The sequence below is a fragment of the Ictalurus furcatus genome, chromosome 2 (assembly GCF_023375685.1).
Source record: "Ictalurus furcatus strain D&B chromosome 2, Billie_1.0, whole genome shotgun sequence".
NCBI lineage: Eukaryota > Metazoa > Chordata > Actinopteri > Siluriformes > Ictaluridae > Ictalurus > Ictalurus furcatus.
The window spans coordinates 20,650,966-20,674,714 of NC_071256.1; the positions used below are offsets into that span (position 1 = coordinate 20,650,966).

At 40.7% G+C, this 23,749-nt stretch overlaps 1 protein-coding gene across 1 annotated transcript in view; it reads right to left on the reverse strand.

Moving 5' to 3' along the window:
• Positions 1 to 23,749, reverse strand: part of LOC128624873 (protein phosphatase 1 regulatory subunit 29) — a 47,988-nt gene that overhangs the window by 6,167 nt on the left and 18,072 nt on the right. The gene's annotated exons all lie outside the window — the stretch shown is intronic.

A 23,749-nucleotide genomic window follows, 5' to 3' on the forward strand; every position in this document is an offset into this window, starting at 1 on the left:
TAAGGACATGTCTGTTGTTATAATCTCGTATTTTTCCCCCAAAGAATTAAATTACTCAGGCCATGCTATCTCCCCATTTATCTTTCATTTGCCCTAATTATATCTGGATGTGTTTGGCAGGTAAGTCAGACAAGGTGTTTGCTAAATGGGGCTCATCCTTCTTTCTGTGCCACCTGTTTCCCACCATGATCCAGAACTCAGGAGGACTTTCACATGACACACGTCATTAATCACCAGATGGAACAAGGTCATTTCCTCTGTCAAATACAGCCCTGATTCCATCCCGCAGACCTCGTTCAGTCTGCGTGCAGAGAGAATCGACTGGAATTATCCATTAATCAAGAGATTAAAAATGTTCCCGAAATGCCGAATTCTATTTTCCTCAGAACAAAAACTGGAAAGTCCAAACTCATGGCTCGTTTAGTTCTCCTCAGTGCCCTGGGTTAATGTTGGTGCTAAATGTATAGACGTTTAAACACTACATACAAAAACAAACAGTAAATTATGTGTGTTATAATGTAAGTTTTGGGACTATGTGAAGTTCTCTCAGATCTCTGGGTTTTGATGTCTGTGCTGGAGGTTCTTCCTCTCTCTCTCTCTCTTTCTCTCTATCTCTTTAAGGCCACAGGAGATGTGAACTGGTTTGGTGTTCCACATAGTGAGGACAAAAAAGGAGCTTTAATTAGGGCCGGGGTTCAGAAACATGGTGAGGTGCATCCCAAAGAGACAGGCAGAATGTGTGTGTGTGTGTGTGTGTGTGTGTTTAGGAAGACTGACCGAAATGCAGAACAAGAAGCAAAGAGAGATTTTAAAATATTTACTCCAATAACTTTCAAAAAGCGTTTTATATCAGAAACACATTTTCATATAAATACCTAAACCAGTAACCCATCTTTCTGATATAAATTTAGCATAAGTGTCTTTTTGTTCCCAAACTGGAGACATATTTCATCTCACTTCATCATCATCATCATGATGTTACAAATCAAACACTTTCGAGTCACCTCTTTAAACTGAACATCTGATCTGATCCGAGAGCATGATCCTGCTGAGAGTGTGGATCACAATCGATTGCTGTCTCTTTAACGCTATTGCTTCATTAGTTATGATGAACTTCTCAAACTCATTCATTCTGAGCCTTGATGGACTTAAATAATGTAAAAATGAACAAGAAGTGTCTGTTTTGAATTAATTTCCTCCTCCGCTGTGTCTTTATATACATCCAGTCCAATCCAGTGTGTGTGTGTGTGTGTGTGTGTGTGTGTGTGTGTGGGCATGTGATTTAGTGTAATATAAAAATACATACATGTTTTATATTAAAAGTGTATATGAAGGTCAGATTAATAATCAGCTTCACATCTTATTGTCCAGAAGGAACAGAAACCTGATGAGCTGACTTTAATGATTACAGCCATGACATAAAAGGTATATATCTCAGCTTATTCTTACACACACACACAGACACACACACAAAAACAAACCACACATTTTATCTGTTTTTCTTCCCGACATTTCCCCAGGCCCTGGTGCAGAAACATCCAAACAGTTTTGCATCACTGCCTTGTGCTTTTAGAAAAAAAATTAAAATGTGTGTGTGTGTGTGTGTGTGTGTGTGTGTGTGTAGGTGTGTGTGTGTGTGTGTGTAGGTGTCTGGGTACAGGAGAGGAATTGAAATGAATTGAATGAAATGAAACCGCTCAGTGTGACGTTTGCTTCAGCTCCAAATCTGTACAGAATGAGCTTCTCTCTCTGTCTTTCATTCTCTCTCTCTCTCTCTCTCTCTCTCTCTTTGTGTCTCTCTGTCTCTCTCTCTCAACGGTGATTAGAGCTCTGAGGGTTCTGCAGGTCAGAACATCACCACACTCAGGACCCTTTCACTGGAACTCTGGACTCATCAGGTCATGACCTCATCAGCTACTGTGACATGGTGTTTTCAGGACGAGACTGAAGTAGCGAAAGAGAGAGTGAGTGAGTGAGAGAGAGAGAGAGAGAGAGAGAGAGAGAGAGAGAGAGAAATAGAGAGAGAGAAGGGCAATGCAGCCTTCAAGCTACAGGTAAAATACTCTTTGTGTGTGTGTGTGTGTGTGTGTGTGTGTGTGTGTGTGTGTGTGTGTGTGTGTGTTTGTTTGTTCTGGCCCTATTTACAGCTGTGTAGCTGTATAATCCTGGACAGAACACACATACACACACACACACACACACACACACTCATAACTGTGCCGAGTTTTGCCGCCCACTTGAGAGCAGATCGTCCCATCTGTGCAGGAGAAGTGGGGGAGGGTGTGTGTGTTATGGTCCAGACGGGCCGGACTGTGTGGGCAAGGCAGGAAATGAGGTCAGACTAGAGGACAGTGCAGTGTGACCCACTTCCTGTTAACTCGGTCTCAGTGATCACCTGCAGAAACACGGCCAGGGTGCGTCCTACATCCTCGATTTAACCGGCATGCACACACACACACACACACACACACACACACATATATCTTGGAAAGCTAAATGAGACTTCAGTTCCATTAAGTTCATCCTCTAAATAATATTCACATCAAAATAGTGAACACATCACACACGCAAGTACTGCAGAACAAATACCACAGGAGACTATTCATCTGACAAGCTTTTGCTCACCTTCATCCTCTTCCCCATCTTCATCCTCCTTCTCACCTTCATCCTCTTCCTCTTCACCTTCACACATATCCTCACCTTCATCCTCATCCTCCTCACCTTCATTCTCATCCTCACCTTCATCCTCATCCTCACCTTCATCCTCCTCCTAATCAGTAAATGAAAATACTTGGAGTGCTTTCACACCTATCAGTCCAGGTATCAAGTCTAAATCAGAGTGAAAATTGATTCTTTTGGTTCGTTTGCTGTTTGGTTTCTCGCTTCATGCAGTTAAAGTAAGTAAAGAGTTTGATCAGAACTGGACTAAGAGCACTAAACTCAGATGCTCTCCACTCCGTTATTCTGATCTACACTGGAGTGACTGCTGTGTTTTCACCTGCATCAGAAATAACATAATGAGAAGAGCAGAGTTGAGCTGTGTGTAGTGTCACATGATCTCAGTATAATACACCTGCTCCCAGAGTGTGTTAGAGATCCTAACCACACAGCATCATGAACTCCAAGGAGCGATCAGAACAAGTCTGGGTCAAAGTGGGAGCTCTGTGTGTGTGTGTGTGTGTGTGTGTGTGTGTGTGTGTGTGTGTGTGTGTGTGTGTGTGTGTGATGATCTGCAATGTCCATTATTGTGTGCATTAAATTTGCAGTTCATTATTGAACATGTATCAGTTCTCTATAGTGGACCTTGGGATCCTGTACACTGTGTACTGAGAATTAGAATCATATTTATTTATAATATTTTATTAGAGGTTTTTTTTTTTTTTCAATTTCTAACAAGCATCGGTCAATACTGAAGCCACATTTTCAACACTCTTCATACAGTCTGCCTCTCACATCCAAAACGCACTCAAACCACTTCATACAGTGCATCCGGAAAGTATTCACAGTTCTTCACTTTTTCCACATTTTGTTATGTTACAGCCTTATTCCAAAATGCATTAAATTCATTATTTTCCTCAAAATTCTACAAACTATACCCCATAATGACAAAGTGAAAGATGTTTGTTTGAAATCTTTGCAAATGTATTAAAAATAAAAAACAAAAAAAGCACATGTATATAATTATTCACAGCCTTTGCTCAATACTTTGTTGAAGCACCTTTGGCACCACTTACAGCCTCAAGTCTTTTTGAGTATGATGTTACAAGCTTGGTACACCTATTTTTGGGCAGTTTCTCCCATTCGTCTTTGCAGGACCTCTCAAGCTCCATCAGGTTGGATGGGGAGCATCGGTGCACAGCCATTTTCAGATCTCTCCAGAGATGTTCAATCGGGTTCAAGTCTGGGCTCTGGCCGGGCCATTCAAGGACATTCACAGAGTTGTCCTGTAGCCACTCCTTTGTTATCTTGGCTGTGTGCTTAGGGTCGTTGTCCTATTGGAAGATGAACCTTCTCCCCAGTCTGAGGTCCAGAGCACTCTGGAGCAGGTTTTCATCAAGGATGTCTCTGTACATTGCTGCATTCATCTTTCCCTCGATCCTGACTAGTCTCCTAGTTCCTGCTGCTGAAAAACATCCCCACAGCATGATGCTGCCACCACCATGCTTCACTGTAGGGATGGTATTGGCCAGGTGATGAATGGTGCCTGGTTTCCTCCAGACATGACGCTTGCCATTCAGGCCAAAGAGTTCTATCTTTGTTTCTCATGGTCTGAGAGTCCTTCAGGTGACTTTTGGCAAACTCCAGGCAGGCTGTCATGTGCCTTTTACTGAGGAGTGGCTTCCGTCTGGCCACTCTGCCATACAGGCCTGATTGGTGGAGTTCTACAGAGATGGTTGTTCTTCTGGAAGGTTCTCCTCTCTCCACAGAGACACATTGGAGCTCTGTCAGAGTGACCATTGGGTTTTTGGTCACCTCCCTGACTAAGGCCCTTCTCCCCCGATCGCTCAGTTTGGCCGGGTGGCCAGCTCTAGGAAGAGACCTGGTGGTTCCAAACTTCTTACATTTATGGATGATGGAGGCCACTGTGCTCATTGGGACCTTCAATGCTGCAGAAATGTTTCTGTACCCTTCCCCAGATCTGTGCCTCGATACAATCCTGTCTCGGAGGTCTACAGACAATTCCTTGGACTTCATGCCTTGGTTTGTGCTCTGACATGCATTGTTAACTGTGGGACCTTATATAGACAGGTGTGTGCCTTTCCAAATCATGTCCAATCAACTGAATTTACCACAGGTGGACTCCAATCAAGTTGTAGAAACATCTCAAGGATGATCAGTGCAAACAGGATGCACCTGAGCTCAATTTTGAGTGTCATGACAAAGGCTGTGAATACTTATAGTATGTACATGTGCTTTTTTCATTTTTTATTTTTAATAAATTTACAAAGATTTCAAACAAACTTCTTTCATGTTGTCATTATGGGGTATAGTTTGTAGAATTTTGAGGAAAATAATGAATTTAATCCATTTTGGAATAAGGCTGTAACATAACAAAATGTGGAAAAAGTGAAGCGCTGTGAATACTTTCCGGATGCACTGTACATGTCTCACAATAAGCTCATTCGATCATAACACTGGCAACAATTCTCACGCAGAAAGCATACACTCTCACTCATAACACGCTGACCTAAAAAACACTAACAACAGGGAGCATTATATAAATGATAACTTTTATCTTTGAAGTTTTAATGCTTTTTCACATAAATTAGTATTTCATTATAGAATAAGAATAACACAGTTTCACTTTACTGACTGTACGGAAGTATATGTAACAGAAATGAAAGAACGGGCGCATGGCGGCTTAGTGATTAGCATGTTTGCCTCACACCTCCAGGGTTGGGTTGGGGGTTGGGGGTTGGATTCCCACCAAGGCCCTGTGTATGTTCTCCCTGTGCTGTGGGGGTTTTCCTCCGGGTACTCTGGTTTCCTCCCCCAGTCCAAAGACATGCATGGTAGGCTGATTGGCATGTCCAAAGTGTCCAAAGTTCCCGTAGTGTATGAATGGGTGTGTGAATGTGTATGTGCATGTGCCCTGCGATGGATTGGCATGCTGCCTTGTGCCCCATCCTCCCTGAGATAGGCTCCAGGTTCCCTGCGACCCAATAGGATAAGCAGTACAGAAACTGGATGGATGAAATCAGAAATGCAGCAGTTTGAGCCAATATCCTTTATTCTTTCGATATCTTTGCATGTAGTAATTTACTTGTGAAAAATAAAAAGTTGAAACACAAAACAAATTCCTGAAATTCCAGGGCTGCAATAATAATAATTTTAAAAAAAGTCAACAACATGTATAGTATAATCACTCATACTGTACAGTACTACGTCTTCTCTGGCACTACATCTTGGAAAGTATCTTCTGTAATGTCTAGTTCAACCCTGGCAGTCTTCAGGAGAACTCTCTCCACACCCCACATTCATGGCATCCAGTAGATGGTGGTCATAAACCTTCCACCTCCACGCAGAGAAAATCTCCTTTATGGAGGGAGTATGGAGGCAGGAATAGTACTGACATCCTGGGATGTGCAGCAAACCAGCAGAGTGGTGGAATGCCACATTATCCCGCACAACAATGAAAGGAGGGGAGATTATTGCCCCCCTTTCCTCTGCTGGCACAAGTCGATTATGCAGGTCATCCAGAAAAGAAATGAGCCTCTCTGTATTGTAGGCATCAATGAGTGGTGTGTGTAACAGCAAACCATCATTGGACAGTGCTGCACACATTGTGATGTTAGCTCCTCTCTGGCCTGGAACATCCACGCTTGCTCTCTGTCCAATCCTGCTTCATCTACAAAGATGAACGCATGTGCAGTTTGCCTGGTTTCCATCTCCGTTACTCTTTAAAATAAAGTAAATCCACAGTTTTATAGTACTTTACATTATGCATAGCTGTGTATGTACCCTGTTTGGTTATTCTTAAATAAGAAGACATCTTAACTGGGCATATTGATACTGGAGCTCTTTCACACATTCACTGTTTCTCTCAAAGGGTACAGTGTACAACTGCTTCATCCTTATTTCATGTTTCTTATTTTATATTTTATGTTTTACGTACTGACCATATGCACATTTCCAAAAGTGATATTGTCTGCCAGCACTCTGTCCCGAATTTCCCGCAGTTGTATTGCATTGTTCCAATTACCATGTCAACAATGGTGTTTTTTTTCCTGCATATTTGATAATATTCTGCCTCTCCTTCCTGTGGGAGGCAACCTGTGGATCCTACTGAAAATCACAAAACAATCAATATATTTCAAAATGTCAGTACATGTAAAAATGTGAACATAGTGTATTGTACTGTGATATGTAACATTATCGTTGAAGGATGCACCTGTTGCACCTGTTTTGCCAGAAAATTTTTTACTATTGATGCAACTGTTGAACGCTGCAGATTTGGTTGCACCCATAGAAGAGACCATGGTTTACAACATGGTCAATGATTGTGGCACTTATCTCATCAGAGATCTTCCTCTCCTTTGTCCTCCACAGATTCTCCCTCTCCCTGCCACTCTTCTTTCCCCACCAACCTCTCTTCCTTGATCCATGTTTCCAAATTACTGTAAATCATTCCGAAGCCATCCTCTTTTGTCTGTTTGGTAACGAGACTACAAGCAGGACACTTGGGTAGGCTTTCAGCTAAAATTGCTATCAGCTGTGTTTGGAATGATTAAATATTCTGCTATGATTTTCAATATATTTCAATCTTGTTACTGCAGATTTGTGTTTTTAACAGTTTTGGGAACAGTGTGTTAGCATTTGAAAACATGTGCTGAAATTTTTTAAGTTTTGCAGGTGGTGGAGTATGAAAGCACACCTATTATGGTTTTGAAACGTGCCTAATTTTGTTTTGAAGGTCTCATACAATAGATTTACATGTATCCAAGGTCTTAAAACACTTTAATGTGCTCATAATTTAAACTGCAGCATTACCTTTTACCCCTAGTGTGAAAAATGACTCGTTAAATGATCTGTTCTAAAGGATTCATTCTAAACTCCTCCTTTCAGAGAGCATACTCTGCTCTGATTGGTCAGATGTCCCAGTCTGTTGTGATTGGTCTACTGCTGTCAGCGAGCAGCCAATGAAGACTAGAGGCAGGGCTTTCTTTTACAAACCTACGTAAGTTAGTACAGGAAGTAAGTCTGGAATTACTAACTACTCGTTTCAGCTGTTCAGAATCGCTTCCTTCTTTTGGGAGTCAATAACTCCGTTTGTTGTGCGCTTTGATTTTTTAAAACTTTGCAGACTTTTTACATTCACAAACAGCTCTAACACACACTACATGAAAGGTAATATTTGAAAAACTATAATAGGTGCACTTTAATGAGAAAAGAGTTCATGGATTTCAGGAGAATGTGGTCACTGAATGCATTTTGTGTGAAAGCAATGAAAAATGATTCATAGTTTGGTCTACATAAACTTCTGTTGCGCTGACTGTGTGAAGAGTTTTGAGAATGTGACTTCAGTTTTGACCGATGCATGTTAGCAGTTGAAAAAAACCTGTAATTCAGTGTATAGTCAGCTCTATAAAGATGAGGATTAGAGATCTGGTGTTTACTCTCCACACATTAACTTTAACTATAAACTGAACAAAATGAATGAAGATGTGTTTTTGTGGCTTGCTGCTGAAATTGATGTCAGACGTGAGCTGTAGTTGGGTTGTGTAAAGGAACATAATTACGGAGTGTCGCATTGACTTTAGTGACCTGACAACTTCTGAGACAACCGCAATTTCCCCATCAGGATGCGATCAGGAGCGTAATTACATGTGAGATATCATATGTGTGGGTAATTAATGCAGAGGTTCTGCTGCTGCTGCTGGAGAGCATCATTTAAACCTCTGTGTGTTTGTGTGTGTGTGTGTGTGTGCGCCTGCCTGCGTGCGCCTGTGTGTGCCTGTGTGTGTATGCTCCATTACAGTATTAACAGTGACAGACTGAAAGGTGATGCAATCTAGTGTGTGTTCATTTCAGGAGAAGGTTCAGCTAGCACAACACATGAAATCCCACACAGTGACTGTAAAACACACACACACACACGGAGGAGTTTATTGCTATGTTATCAGTTATTCTCTTTCTGATAATTGATATTTCTGCTGTCAGTAATACACGAATGCACTGTACAAGTGTTCTACAGTCAGGGCTGCACTCAGTATTCAGTATTCAGTACTGCCACTGTCAAGTGCATGATAAGTCCAAGACCAGGACAAGCTGAGCTCAAGTTAAGACCAAGTCCAAAAACCATCAAATCATTTCTGAGGGCAAGTCTTTGCTGCAGATATTCTGCTTCCTTCGTACCAGAAGGATTTACTTCCCGTCAAATGTTCTGCATGGGAAGGAAAGGACAACATCCATCCATCCATTTTCTGTAGTGCTTATCCTACACAAGGTCACGGGGAGCCTGGAGCCTGTCCCAGGGAACTTGTGGCACAAGGCGGGGGACACCCTGGATGTGGTGCCAATCCATCACACACACATTCACACACTAAGGCCAATTTGGAAATACCAATCAGCCAACAATGCATGGCATTAGGCTGAAGGAGGAAACTGCAGTACTCGGAGGAAACCCCCCAAGCACAGGGAGAACGTCCAAACTCGAACCTCCAACCCCCAAAAAACTTTTAGTTGAGACTAAGACCATATTTATGGAGTACACCTGATGAACTCTCACTGCATTACTCCACTTACTGTTTATTTCTGTTTAGAAAAACATGTTCTAACAATCGATCATATGATTTCTGCTGTATTTCCTGTACTCACTCAGCTGTCTCACTGATGCCACTGCAGACACAAATATGAAGTATGATGATGATGAAGAGATGCGCAGGGACACAGTGATGTACAGTAGAAATGAGGAATACTGACTTCTATCTGAAATATCCCACATTCACAAAGTTTCACTTTATTCCCACCTGAAATCTGCACTGATTCCAGCAAATTCCACTGAAACAGATATAAATTTACTTTTTAGATACACAGAGAGAGAGAAAGAGAGAGAGGGAGAGAATATTTGTGTGTTTATTGACCAGAATACTAATGAGGGAGTGGATATGAGATCCTCCATCACATCTAGTGAAGCGAACAGGACACACGTTCACACTGCAAAAAATAACAGGAAAGAGAAGGACACACACACACACACACACCATTTGTCATGATTCACAAGAGATCAGTTTGTGCTGATATAACACCACACACACTTTCTCTCCTCATGCTATTACTCTGCTTCCATTTCTTTTTTTGTTGTTGCTTCTCTCTCTCTATCTGTCTCTCTCTCTCTCTCGCTGCACTAATACTGCACTAGAACTAAGACAGATCTCTGACAAATCACCAGCAATTACAGGGCGTGGTTTTGTTATCAGGATCTGTCACTAACACACACACACACACACACACACACACACAGAGTGAGAGAGAGAGAGAGAGAGAGAGAGTAATGCAGCAATAATATTTTCTATTAACAAAACTGAAATCTCCAGCGGTGTTCTGCTGCAACAAGAGAGCTGTTTAATGCCTCTAACTGTGATGTGTTCAGGAGAATCAGTGATTATCACTCTCTATACAACTCACGTAATTAGACTCAGACAAACACACACCTCACACACATTCTGATAAACAGCACCAGCTGAAAATCTACCTGAACGTCTCAGTACCTGAACCAGGCCGAGTTTCACAAACGCATCGCAACACAAAGACCGAGCAAGCATCATGCTGAACTCTCTCTCTCTCTCATTCTTACTCTCTCTCCCCAGTTAACATGATCTTCAGATCTTCACTTTATCTTGGATAAAGTGAAGCCCAGCCCAGGTTGGTGTGATGTTTCTCTGTGATGTTCAGTTCAGTGCTGTTTCCAGTTCAGAGCAGTTCCCAGCGGGACTCTTTGAGCTATTTGGTTTGTTTCAGCGCTTGCTGTAGCCTGGAGACCTACCTTCTTCACCTCACATCCTCACCGCAGGAGCTCCTCAGCACTCGGTACTCGCTCCACTTGTTTGCTGTGTGCACTCAAGCTCTGAGCCTAGTGATCTGATCACCACTCTAACATCACTTCCTGGATGGAGATCCATCATCTGAATGTCTCTTAATCTCCATCCACATCATCACACCTCACACTCCATCACACACACACACACACACACATTTCTTTTCTTCAGCTGTGATTCCACAAAAACATGGTTTTATTAGATGAAATACGGAAATGTGTGTAAAAAAAGTTTTCTTCACTGTAAGGAAATGTTTAAGTTACATGTATGGAAGGAGTCTCCAGTGTCAGCACTTTGTAACAGTCAGCGGTAAAGCTGTAACTTTAAGTTTTACGGCATCTTCAGGACCTATCCAGCTTTACACTTCTTTGCAGTTTCTCGGTAACATGACAAGCTGTGGGGATTTTTTGTCTTATTATGTTGAAGAGAGAGAATAAAGACACGCTGTTTATAACTGCTATAATGTAAGTGACAACAGGAAATAATATTCTGGGAACATTAACTGTAACTATAAATGGATAAAAATTATGACATGTTTTAGTGAATAAATAAACAATATTAATAACTAATATAATGAATTAATGAATTAATTAAGCATTAATAAATAAAAATGGGAAATGTTGGTAAATTGCTCTGGTATAAGAGGAATAAAACACTTGGGGATTCTAGCAGTAACTCCACTTCATCACACCCCAATGTTGATTATTTTCTATAACAGCGTAACACACAGTGTTTATTTCACAGTTTTATTTATTATTTTGCTCGTTAAGAGATGATAATTAATACTGATACAGATGGTGTGTGAACATAATATTCAGATATATTTTAATTTCAAGTAAATATTACTCAAACAGTTAAAAAATCATTTGTGAATATGAGCAGGTGTATTTACCTAAAATGTTTGTGATGTTATTGGTTATAAATGATACAAAAAACGAATGATGCACACATATGCAGTTATACAGTGTGTGTGTGTGTGTGTGTGTGTGTGTGTGTGTGCGTGTTCTATCTCAGTGTGTGGAGCAGGATGGAGATTTAGATCTGTGTGAGATGAAGATGATGTTAGATGGCCGCACTGTGTGTTATTATATGTGTGAGTGAACTTGGCAGGTGTTGAAATGGGCTTCTCTACACGCACACACACACACACATACACACACACACACACACACACACACACTGTTTAACTGCATATGTGTGCATCACAAGCTCACGTTCCCTCACTCTGTACCTGTAATCACTCCTCTCCTCTAGCTGACTTTATGTATCCTGAAGTCTCAATATTTCCTCTCATATATGTATATATATATATGTATGTATAAGTAGTGAGATATTGTATATTAGGCAGCATGTGAACAGTCAGTTCTCGATGTCGATGTGTTAGAAGCAGGAAAAATGGGCAAGAATAAGCATCTGAGTGACTTTGACAAGGGACAGATTGGGATGGCTAGATGATTGGGTCAGAGCATCTCCAAAACAGCAGGTCTTGTGGGATATTCCCAGTATGCAGTGGTTAGTACCTACCAAAAGTGGTCCAAGGAAGGACAACAGGTGAACCAGCGACATGGTCATGGGCTCACTAGGCTCAGTGATGTGCGTGAGGAGTGAAGGCTAGCCCGTCTGGTCCGATCACACAGAAGAGCTACTGTAGCACAAACTGCTGAAAAAGTTAAAGCTGGCTCTGATAGAAAGGAGTCAGAACATACAGTGTATTATAGCTTGTGAGGCTGCATAGCTGCAGACCAGTCTATGCCCACTCCTGTCCACCACTGAAAATACCTACAATGGGCATGTGAGCATCAATACTGGACCATGGAGCAATGGAAGAAAGTGGCCTGGTCTGATGAATCATGTTTTCTTTTACATCATGTGGACGGACGGGTGCGTGTGCGTCGCTTACTTGGAGAAGAGATGGCACCAGGATGCACTATGGGAAGAAGGCAAGCTGGTGAAGGCAGTATAATGTGCTGGACAATGTTCTGCTGGGAAATCTTGTGTCCTGGCATTCATGTGGATGTTACTTTGACACGTACCGCCTACCTAAACATTGTTGCAGACCAAGTACACTCCTTCATGGCAACGGTTTTCCCTAATGGCAGTGGCCTCATTCAGCAGGATAATGCGCCCTGCCACACTGCCAACATTGTTCAGGAATGGTTTGAGGAACATGACAAAGAGTTCAAGGTGCTGACTTGGCCTCCAAATTCCCCAGATCTCAATCCGATCGAGCATCAAATAAGTACGATCCATGGAGGCCCCACCTCACAACTTATGAGACTTAAAGTATCTGCTGCTAACATCTTGGTGCCAGATACCACAGCACACCTTCAGAGGTCTTGTGGAGTCCATGCCTCGACGGGTCAGAGCTGTTTTGGCAGCACACGGGGGACCTACACAATATTAGGCAGGTGGTTTTAAAGTTATAGCTGATGGGTGTATATGTGGATGATTACACACTCACTGTGTAAATAAGCATCCAGTATCCTGTTCTAGCCTCCCAGTTACAATCACATCTTGCAGCTAATAATCTCTATGACCCTTTCCAATCTGGTTTTCACCGATTCCACAGCACTGAAACTGGCTCTCTTGAAGGCTATTAATGATCTCCTCCTCTCTGCTGACTGGATTTTTCAGTATTTTGATCTTGCTTGACCTGAGCTCTGCTTTTGACACTGTATGCCACAAAACACTTCTTTCCTGACTTTCAGATAGTGGTATTACTGGCACTGCTCTATGCCGGTTTTCTTCCTACCTCACTAACAGACAATATTTAATCTCTATTAAGAAAAACAATCCCCGCTCATCTCAGGGTATCCCCCAGGGTTCTGTCCTAAATCCACTACTGTTCATAATTTACATTCTCCCACTAGGTCAGATTATTTGTCATCATGGTCTCAGTTATCACTGCTATGCTGATGACACCTAGAATTATACATCAGTACGTTTTGAAACACCATGACATCAGCTCCCTGTATCAATGATGTAAAAATTTGGTTAAACAGAAATTACCACAAATTCAGTGCTGACAAAACTGAGATCATGAACACTTATTTACAGAAATATTGAAATTTGTGTCAATATTGATGGAAATTGCACTAAACCCTTTTGATCCATCTCTTACTTTTGAAGCCCACATTAAAACCATCACTAAAACTGCTCTCTTCCATGTACATCACATTGTACGACTTCGCCCCTTTCTCAGTTTGAAGGATGCAGAATCACTAGTTCATGCTTTCATATCAGCACGTTTTAACTACTGTAACTCACTCTTTACTGCTCTACCAGCTAAAACTGTTGCCCGATTACAACACATCCAAAACTCTGCAGCTAGAGTTCTCACTAACCCCAAACGTTCTGCACACATTACTCCCATCTTGTTTGGTCTTCACTGGCTGTCTGTCTCATGTCATATTAAGTTTAAAATTCTTCTCCTGACATACAACGGTCTTGTCATGAGTTCCCCTTTAAGCAGCGCACTGTGGAGCATGTGAGCACGTGTGCACGAGCAGGTGCTTTTCCCTTGTTGACATTCGTGACATTTAGACACGTGCATTTGTTATGTTTTGTTATGTCTCCTCCCTGTTCTGTCATTGGCTATGGTTTCACGTGTGTCTGAATTGCCCTCAGCCGTCAGCCATTACGAGGCTGATTAGGTTTGTATATATACAGCGCGCCTCCCAGCACACGGCGCGGAATATTAGATAGAATAGATATATTAGATACTTAGTTTAGAGTCCTTATGATAGTCATAGTCATAGTCATAGTCAGTTTAGTTCACGCTGGTTTCTCTGCTCCCAGTATCGCGCCATTGTTTATGTTTCATGTTTTGTGTCTCGATCCTGTTTTCGGTGACCACGACCTTGATTCCTGCCTAGCCCCGTGTATGCCTGTTTGCCGATCGCCTGACCTCTTGCATGTTTGTGGATTACGTTCTGGATCACGTTTTGGATTTACCTGCCTGTGTCTCTCCTAAATAAAACCTGTTCAAACTGCGTTTGCATTCGTCATATCTCCGTTACATCACGAAACGTGACAGATCTCAATGATCTGGCACCTCGTTATATATGTGATCTGCTGCATCCATACACACCAGCACGCGCTCTTCGTTCTTCTGATTCCAAATTGTTCTATGTCCCTAGATTTTGTCTATCTACTTTTGGTGTGAGATCCTTCAGTGTAGTTGCACCTACACTGTGGAACACTCTACCTCAGAGCCTCCGTGACATCTCCTCTATTTCTATTTTGAAATCTCAGCTTAAAATACATCTTTTCTCAGCGCATTATCTATTGCTGATTGATGTTTTATTTTCCCCTTTTGTAATCGAGATTGTAACTTCTGTTGAATTGTATATTAATCTACTTTGTCCTGTTAAATGTACATGGAGTGTAAAGTGTCCTTGAGCTTGTGGAAAGGCGCTATATAAATAAAACATATTATTATTATTATTATTATTATTATCTGTGTGTGTTCTGAGAGGAGAAGAGTTAGCTGTGTGTGCTATAGAATAGATATAAATTCAGGTTGAGAGCGTGGCTCTGTGTGGCTCATATCTCTGATGTTTTACTGGGTCGTGATGAAGCAGAGCCTCAGCAGCGCTCGCTATCTGGGGCACTGACTGTCTCCAGGCATCAGGAGGAAAACAGAGAAGGAGAAGGAGGACAAGCAGCACAATTTAACACCAATATTCATGAAGTGTGAAGTAACTGATTCTCATATCAGCTCAGATACAACAACACAACACACACTAACACCCCATTCTCATGGAGTAATGCACATCAGTAATTCGCCCTCTACACAGCGATAGAAGTCTACTGTACTATAGTGTACTGTACCGTATGCATATAATAGCTTACTTAGCAGACCTAACACGTATTATCATTTGTTCTAAATGCTATTTACTTCGCTAATTACAAAATAGTTTTTGATATTTATCCTTTGGATTGTGTAAATTTTGTCTACTTTAATTTGTGATTATTTTATAGACAGGTCACACGGCAGCATTGTTACACTCAGGAAGAAGAGTTTCACATGTTCCTCACACACACACACACACACTTTTCTGGAGCTCTAGAGAGTAGAGAGTAGTTTTTATTAATTAAAAGAAAGCTTGATGTTGGTATGTTGGTTAGTTAAGCTGGCTCACATCTCAGGTGCAAATATTTGTCTTTTTTTTTTTTTTTTGATAAACAGTGCGTTTAAATGAGTTTTTCATGAAATGTTCCTGCTGGTTCTCCTTCCTCTGAGTTCCACCTTTAGATTCTACAGAGGTTTTAGTTGTTTGGTTGAAGGCAATGAGTCCTCCACCTTCATGTTTGTGTTTTATTCTAACATGCACTCTGAAAAAAATGCTGGGTTATTTTTTCTACCCAAACGTTGGGTTAAGCCTTTTGGGTCATTTAACTGGGTTATTTTCTCAGTCTATACCCAGTTTTATGTAACACAACCGTTGGGTTAGTGGCTGGGTCATTTTCACTGACAGGTCAATCAATGTACCCCCATGTTAAAAATTAACACATGATTTTAGTGAAGGTTCATATGAATATATTTATCCATAAAACCATTACTGTATACTAGAAAAAGCAAAAATGTGTGATAACAGTTCAGTTTACATGACACTAAATGCACAAATATCTTCGTTAGCTTTGGCTTACTTATTTGTAATGCCCACTGGATCGTAAATTGGTTACTCAGTTTTTTTGGGATGTTTTAAACATCTCCTTTGATCAAAATCTTAAATATATGACTTATTTGAGTCATTTACTTCAAAGTCTACACACACACACACACACACACACACACACACACACACACATACATACATATATATATATATATATATATATATATATATATATATATATATATATATGTGTATATATATATATATATATATATATATATATATATATATATATATATATGTATGTATGTATAAACACCACTTTAGCAGCTGTGGCAACATTTCTGAACACCTTCTTTTGTATAAATAAAGGAGATACTATGTTGACATATTTGTTTATGGTGTGGTATATCTGACATTTTCAAATGGTAAAAATAACCCTGAAAATATTAACCCATTTATGAAATAAAATTAACCCAGCGTTTTTGTAAAAATGAAACTATCCTTTCAAAAACAAAAAACAAGCCATTTGCTGGGTTAAGATTAACAACCCAACTTGCTGGGTTAAATTAACCCAAAATGTGTTCTGTCCTATATTTACCCAGCCACTGGGCTAAAAATAAAAATGTTTTTAAGAGTGTGAACACTCATCTCACTCATCTCATCTGTAGTGAAAATATTTGTAAATGAAACTAAATTTCTCTTCTGAGCTGCTGCTTTTACTCCAAACTCACACTGAGTTGACCTGCAGCTGTTTCATTTCATCAGTAAATGATTCAGTTGTGTTTTTATACATTTCTAAACTAGAACAATGCTGTAGGTTGTTACTAGAACAACGCTGTAACAATGTAGGTTCCATTTCTTGAAAGCTGAGACTCGACACATTTACAGCTTCATTTATACACAAACTCCTTTAATTGTCGACTTTAATAACGGGTGAATTTGATCAAATCTGAACTGGAGTTTAACTGTAATGAGATATTTCTCCTCAGTTGTACGATTCTTAATAAAACTGTACAAAGAAAATCATCTCTCTCTTGAAGAAACATGTATAAGTGTCTCATCTCCTAAATAATGAACTTCAAATATAATAATCATCAAATTAATCTCTGAGGCAAATCTTATAAAAGCATCACGTCATTTCTTTAAATAATCTCCTGCTGATTACAGAAATGGTTTGGACTGTACCATTTTAATTCAGTAATGGGGGTGTTTGAATCTGAGTCAGTGTGAAAAAAGAAGAAAGGTGTCATGAGTTTCCTGTCAGAATGATTTAGTTAACACTGGAGTCTGTTTCTGTCATTACCTACTAAAATCTTATTCACTTCCTGGTTTGGTCTAGGCTCCTCCCTGTCTCCTATAGCTGTTTAGTTGCCCCACCTTATCATTATTAATTCCTGTGTAATTTTGTGTGTGTGTGTGTGTGTGTGTGTGTATATATATATATATATATATATATATATATATATATATATATATATATATATATATATATATTATGTGATGCTCATTATGTGATGCTGGAGGTTGGTTTAATGTTCTACTGTCTATTTTATAAGAAGTAGTATGTTTTGAGGATTCCGTGAAGTTCCAATGTTTTCTGGTTTTGTCTCTTGAATTGTGGATGTTCCTGTTCTCACCTGTACCAGCTGTCTAACATATCCCAGGTGAATACTTCCGGCTTGTGTTTATGTCTAATCTCCTTGTCAGTTTCGTCTCCTGAACCCATGTCAACATTACAAAGGTGATGAACACGAGGCTGAAAGAGCTATAACTCCGCGAACCTCATCAGCTGCTGTTCAGCTCAGGGCAAGGCAGAGACGTGCGGATTACAGTAATATTTCACTTCTCAGACTGTCAGCAAATTAAAACCGAATCTCCTGCATGAAGCCTTCAGCAAACCCGAGGGACAGATGTGCAGAACTCAGTGCTTCTTGGGTAATTAAAGGTTCTTTGCGCTACATTAAGAGACAAAGTGAAGAACCTGCTGAGGAACCATGTTTTTCCGCTTGTATGCAGTGAAGAGAATTTTAAGGTCTAAAAAAAAAAATGAAGAAGTAATATCTAATCTCCAGGACTGTGATGTTTTTCCCTCTGTGTTCCTGCATATTTCTCTTTATTACGGAGGTTATAGCAGCTGAACCAAGCGCCTCAGGCTACACGGGATATAATTTAATATCCAGGTTTCACATCACTGCTGTACACACAATAACCACAAACCACTTTTACCTGAAGCTTTGTTATTACAAACATTAAACACAGTGAATATATTAAGTGTTCTCACTCAGGGCACTGAAAGTTGATTTTATTAATAAAAAATATTATAAAAAATTTTTTTTTTCAGAAATTGTTATTGTTGCAGGAACTTCAAACATGCGGAAAGCTAACTTAAATCTGAAAATTATGATGTTTATTCATTCTGGAGCTGAATCTGATGAAATCAGTTGATCATAAAAAATTCTAAGTCTAGGCTGGATTTACACTGTATGATTGTTATTATGTTGTACATAAATTATTAATTCTTTGGTCGTGAGTTCGGTCTCTTCATTAAGACTCATAATCTGACAGATTTAGTGTCACTCTGATCAAACTCAGCCGAGAACAAAGTGTGTGTGAGTGTGAGAAATCTGCGATTAAAGCCTCAGAGTGTGAGCGCTGCTGCTACGGCGCTTGTCTAAAATCCACCAATAGGACGACGGCGTTACAGATATGGTAGTTGCGATGGAGAAATGTAAAGGAAACAGAAAAATCTCCTCATTACCTCCAGCTCACTGTGAAGAATGTGTGTGTTTCTGTTGGAGCTGATTTCCGGATCACGCTGATGGATGGCGTGAGCAGAACGTAGTGGGGATCTTTAATCGCAGGTCTATCGTTAGAGGTTCTTCATCGTATAATCTGACACAGAGGCACATGCTATCACGCGCTCTGTTATAGAATTCACTACACACTCTATTGTACAGGATCTCGTATGAGGAACCATCTTAAAGCACAGCGCTGAAATCACGAGTGAAAGTGGAGTAAACTGTCTACAGGAAGACGGTGAGATCCTGAGAGACATCAGTGCCGCTGGAGGAATAAATTATACATCAAACTGGTTTCGTTTTTTTTTTTTTTCCTCTCACACTGTCTCCGAGTAACGAAGGCAGATAAAGGGAGCGTAATCGTGTTCAGGGGGAATTCTGAAGTGAAAGAATCAGCTCTGAGGCTCTGATCATCTCACGCACATTCCTGACTCTCTCTCGCTTTATTCCTCTCTCTCTCTCTCTCTTTTTTTTTATTCCTCTCTCTTTATTTCCCTCTCTCCCGCTCTTTATTCCTCTCTCTCTCTTTTTATTCCTCTCTCTTTATTTCCCTCTCTCTCTCTTTATCCCCCTCTCTCTCTCTTTAGTTCTCTCTCTCTCTCTCTCTCTCTTTATTCTTCTCTTACACACTATAATATTTAGCATAACTTTAGTTACATTGTTAGCGCTTGGTTGTGGTTATGTACACAATATAATACTTACACACACACACACACTTTTGTTTGTAAATGAGCTACGCTGTGCAAATGCATGGTCAGATATAAATATCAGTGTTTACATGCATTAGCACAGACTGTGTGTGTGTGTGTGTGTGTGTGTGTGTGTGCGTGCGTGCCAGACATTTTCACACTCTCACTGCAGGAGCAGCTCTGAGCAGCAGGATGTTGGAGTGTTTGTAAAATCATCACACCATGCAGAGGAACAGTGAGGAACATTCAACTTCATCATCACCATCATCTCCATCATCATCATCACCACACACACAGAACTGCAGAAACGTGAATAAACACAGAAGTGTGTAAACATGGACGTCTTTACTCCAAGTCCAGTGGTGAGAACTCTACACCAACTCAGGGTTTAAGGGTTCTTTAGTTTGTGTCTTTGGGAGAAGTCTGTACTGTGGAGGTCCCTTACAGAGAAGGTTATACACTGAACCCTTTTTGGGAAGATAAGAACTATGGAACTAACCTGGAACTATCTAAAGAAGTGTTGAGGCACCATTATCAGTGCTGATAGTGAGTGCTAAAGCACCGCTGCAGTAAAGAGGTTAGAGAGAGACCTTCATGTCTGCAGTGAGTGTGTTTATAATCCAGACACCGTTCTCCTCAGAGTTCACAGAGAGTTCCACATGAGCTGGAGTAACATCATTACTGCTCTGTGTGTGTGTGTGTGTGTGTGTGTGTGTGTGTGTGTGTCAGAGCTTCTCTATTCAATAATGCAGAACTTCTGAGAGGACAGAGAGAGAGAGAGAGAGATAGGTGAGTGTGTGTGAGAGAGAGGTGAGTGAGAGAGAGACAAGTGTGTGTGCGTGTGTGTGTGAGAGAGAGAGAAATGAGTGAGTGTGTGTGTGAGAGAGAGAGAGATGAGTGAGTGTGTGTGAGAGAGAGAGACAGGTGAGTGTGTGTGTGAGAGAGAGAGATGACTGAGTGAGAGAGACAGGTGAGAGAGAAAGAGATGGGTGAGTGAGTGAGTGAGAAAGAGAGATGGGTGAGTGAGATGAACGGAGAGAGGAAAAGAGAGAGGAACGGAGAGAGGAACAGTCCTCCTGAGATCTTCTGCACGTCTGCGCTCTGTGACAAACAGCTTCATTAGATGTTTGAGCTGATTGATGTCTCTGTGCCCGCTGTGGTTTCTCACCTCCACTGAGTCACAGCTGAGGATTAACGCTGTCTCCTCCTCCATCACCATCCTCAGGTCTGTGAGCTCCTTCTCCACCTAAATCCAGGAGCATAACCTGGCCTGGGCATTGGGGTCTGTAGCCACAAAGATATTACATTTAACCCCGAATAATTCTCCACTTGGAGCGGTTTGTCACTACGTAACTGAACATCAGTGAAAGAATACTGCCTGTAATTTTATATCTTTTATAGCGTTTATATAGCGTTATATCTTTTATAGGTTTTATAGCGAAACCAATCGGACAGGGTTTACAGGAAAATACATGGAAATACTCGTGTCTTATTGGCTGACAGTCTTTCAATCCTGCCGTACACTAGCTCTCAGTCAGTGTGAGGAAAAATGGACATACGCTGAGTTTTTATCTTTTTCAAACCAGTAAAGGGGTTGAAACTGAAACAGTAACATCCTCTGATGCTGAGCAGGAAAACAAGGTGTGTAAAGGTCTATATGAGTTCCAGTTTACTTGAACATGATATCAGCAGAGCATAAAGACAGAATGTACTTTGCATGGCACTGTAGCAGCTAAACCCATACAATGATAGCTTAGTTGTGCCTCTCCTTGGCTAGCTACACCAAACTAGCCTAGTCTCATGTTAGATAGGCAAAGAGTTTTATATTTTATCGCTCTGGTAGTCCTGCAGTAACAACACCCGAGGCAAGTCTTATTATTATCTGACTTTTCCCATTTTTTAAGCAATTATCGCTCACATGTAAGAATAAAAATGCATGGAAACAGTTTATTTAGAGCTACATACACACACACACTACTAGACAGAGTAAAAGAAAAGAGTAAAAGAATAAGAGAGAGATGAGAAAGAGGATAATTGTATTGCATCATCATTACATCATATGCATTAATGCTAATAACTGTTCACTTTTACCATCAGCTTCAACGCTCTACAACGCGCATGTGCGCTGTGTTTCATCATACACCTTTTATTCCACACACACACACACACACACACACATACAGTTGCTAATGAACTCTGAATAATCAGAGGCACTCTGCCAAGTTGCGTATTTGCAGATGAGCAGATCTCACACACACACACACACACACACACACACAGTGCAGGTATTTCATGTTTTTCTCTTCCCCGTGTCTCTGTGTGAACCCAGGAGGTTAATTATAGAAGCCACGTCTCACTGACTGCAGATCAGAGTTTAATATAAACGTGTGTTACAGTGTGAGAGAAAACTGACCTCAGACCTGCTGTATAACTCAGTGTTTATTAAACTCATCCTTACATATATTCTGACCTCCTGCACAACGTCTTATACAGATTATCCCACAGTGCTGCTGAGTTCTGGATTGTGATTTGTCAGAAGGTGTTCCTGTGACAGCAGCTCTGACAGTAGTGCAGGTTTATATTAATGCACTCGTTCTAGTACGTTATCGTTTCTATAGTAACAGCTCATTCACAGGGACATGTACAGTGGACTCTCGACATAAACTGATTTAAAAAGAAAACATTTCATCGTCGAGGAGATGTTTATGTAACATGTATGGAAGGAGTCTGAGTGTCAGAGATTTGTAACATCAGAGGTAAAGCTGGGACATTAAACGTCGAGCTTTAACAAACAGTGCTGTGATATAAGAGGAATAAAGCACTCAGGGACATGCTGTTATAAGAAAATAATCAACTTCGTGGTGGATTCGGGGTTCTGTATGATGGCGGTGTGTTCGGATGCAGGATCTGATTCATGTCAGTGAACGTCAGTGGATTGGACTGGAACAAAAGTCTGATCTGATTCTGATCCAGTCACCGTTTTTCTCCTCATTTCATTGATCAGTTTCTACCTTATTATCCGAGTCTGATTTAAACCATTAAACTGTCTGCTTTTCAGATGAGATTTATTTTCGAGCAGTCAGTAATAAACACTCACTGATCTGTGCCGGCTTTATCCACATCAGCGTTCCTGAGTTTATTTTAAGGCAGTTACATTTAAAGCCACACTACTAATGTGATTAGACCGAGCTGGATTATTTTCAGCAGCGTGCGTTTTTCGTTTCTTATCACCGGATTGTGGTGTGGATTAAAGTGTCTGGGATTTTTCATATTCCAGCTGTGAGAAGAGTTTGATTGTGTAAATATGGAACAATAAGTATATTGATGTAGTCAGTTTTAGTGTGTGATGCAGGAGGTCCAGCGTGAGCAGTGCCAGTCCTCCACTCGCTAATTACCCGCTCCTGTAAACCAGCTGTTAGAGCTGATCTGTTTGTGGAGCCGTTTCTCGGCCTGTTGATCTGCCACTCAATGCTTTCAGAAATAATTACCTTCCCAAAACAGCCATTTATCACTTATTGAGATTCGAGGTTCGCAGGGTTTTTGTACATTTCTGCAAATCAGGAAGGCGAGACGTGAGACGCTGATAGTGATGATTATTTGTGAATAATGTAGTTGAGCGACACTGCTGATCTCTGCGTGATGGATTAGAGCAGGAACAGGGTTTAGTGCAGCGATGTTTCCAGACCAGTAATTATTCACAATTCATACTGAAAACCCGTGAGACGGAGCTGTGGTGTCGGGGAGTGAGACGGGTTTTAACTCTGAAATAAAACGAAAGCACAGCAGGCTTTGAAGCTGATCAGGGAACAGTGATACTCCAGAATACATTCGAATAATAACGTTTAAAATCAGATCTATCAAAACATTTCACTGCAGCACGGAGAGTCGTGCTTATTCATCAAACTGCCATCACACACACACACACACACACACACACACACACAGACACACACACACACTGAGGTCAGGATTCATCATTACAGCAGGGTTGGCAGTGGGTGTTATGAAGAAGCTAAACATTTACAGCTGATGGACTGTTAAGTAAAATCGTATAAAAGGGACTGAGAAGTGAACTGATTGTAATAATGCAGGATTTAAAC